Genomic DNA, 2,155 nt, shown 5'->3' with positions numbered 1-2,155 from the left:
ATACAAATTGTGAAAAAAGATTGAGAAAGAGACAGGACTAATATTAGCGTAGATGCCATTCATGTCACAAGTACATCGTATTTTAGTAGTGTTCCCGGTTCCAGCTAATCTAAGTAATGCAGCCTAAAATTCCTTTAACGGATTTGAATAATAAAAAGTGTGTTGGTGTGTTATGTGTAGGCTAAGTTAAAAAGATGTGTCTTTAATATTGATTTAAACTGGCAGAGTGTGTCTGCTTCCCGAACAGAGTTAGGGAGATTGTTCCAGAGTTTAGGTGCTAGATAGGAAAAGGATCTGCCGCCCGCAGTTGATTTTGATATTCTAGGTATTATCAAATGGCCAGAGTTTTGAGAACGCAGCGGACGTGCAGGACTATAATGTGATAAGAGCTCGCTCAAGTATTGAGCTAAACCATTCAGGGCTTTATAGGTAATTAATAAGATTTTAAAATCTATCCGATGTTTGATAGGAGCCAGTGCAGTGTTGACAGAACCGGCTAATATGATCATACTTCCTAGTTCTAGTAAGGACTCTGGCTGCTGCGTTTTGGACTAGCTGAAGTTTGTTTATTAAGCGTGCAGAACAACCACCCAATAAAGCATTACAATAATCTAACCTAGAGGTCATAAACGCATGAATTAATATTTCTGCATTAGAGGTTGAAAGCATAGGTCGTAATTTAGATATATTTTTAATATGGAAAAACGCAGTTTTATAGATGCTAGAAACATGATTTTCGAAGGAAAGATTGCTGTCAAACAGCACACCTAGGTTCCTAACTGATGATGAAGAATTAACAGAGCAGCCATCAAGTGATAGGCTGTGTTCTAGATTATTATATGTGGGGTTTTTAGGTCCAATTATTAGCACCTCTGTTTTTTCAGAATTTAGCATTAGGAAGTTACTCATCATCCAGCTTTTTATATCGACTATGCATTCTGTTAGATTCTCAATTTGGTGTGTATCACCAGGCTGCGCTGAAATATAGAGCTGAGTATCATCAGCAAAGCAGTGAAAGCTAACACCATGACTCCTGATAATATCTCCCAGAGGTAACATGTACAGGTTGAAAAGTAACGTTTTTTTTGTTTTATTTAGTTACTGTACTGAATAAATACCGGGGGTTGTGTTTATTTTTCATACCTTTTAGAAGAAAACAATCAGATCTTGCAATTTTTAATGCTTTTCTGTATGACAGGATACTCTCCCACCAGGCAATACGTAATACTTCTAATTTAGTTTTTCTCCACCTGCGCTCCATTTTCCGAGCTGCTCTCTTTAGGGTGCGTGTGTTGTCATTATACCATGGAGTCAGATTGTTTTCTTTTATCTTGCAAAGGAGCAACTGTATCTAAAGTCCTAGAAAAAAGAGAGTGCATAGTTTCTGTTATATCATCAAGTTTTTGCGTCGTATTGGATGTGCTAAGGAATTGAGATAAGTCAGGAAGATTACTTAGAAAGCTTTCTTTTGTGGTGGAAGTGATGGTTCTACCATACTTGTAATAAGGTGCAGAGTTTACAGGTTTAACTATACAGAGTTCACACAAGACTAGATAGTGATCTGAAATGTCATCACTTTGCTGCAGTACTTCAACCATTTTAACATCAATTCCATGTGACAGTTTTTAGATCTAGAGTATGATTTCGACAATGAGTAGGTCCAGAGACGTGTTGTCTAACCCCAACGGAGTTCAGAATGTCTAAGAAAGCTGATCCTAATGAGTCTTTTTCATTATCAACATGGATATTAAAATCGCCAACAATTAAGACTTTATCTGCGTGCCAGTACAAACTCAGTTAGAAAATCAGCAAATTCTTTAATGAAATCTGTGCTGTGCCCTGGTGGCCTGTATACAGTAGCCAGTACAAACATGACAGAAGATTTATCACTAGCACATGATTCTGTAGATAATGTTATATGCAGCACCAAAACCTCAAATGAGTTATACTTAAAGCCTGCCCTCTGAGAAGTACTAAGAATATTATTATAAATTGTAGCAACACCTCCCCCTTTACCTTTTAAACGTTGCTCATTTTTATAGAAATAATTTTGGGGGGTAGATTCATTTAGAGTAGTATATTCATCTGGTTTTAGCCAGGTTTCTGTCAAACAAAGCAAATCTAGCTTCTGATCTTTGATCAAATCATATATATA

Source organism: Puntigrus tetrazona, unplaced genomic scaffold, assembly GCF_018831695.1.
Source record: "Puntigrus tetrazona isolate hp1 unplaced genomic scaffold, ASM1883169v1 S000000617, whole genome shotgun sequence".
In the NCBI taxonomy this organism is placed as follows: Eukaryota; Metazoa; Chordata; class Actinopteri; order Cypriniformes; family Cyprinidae; genus Puntigrus; species Puntigrus tetrazona.
Note: the sequence above shows the minus strand (reverse complement) of the source record.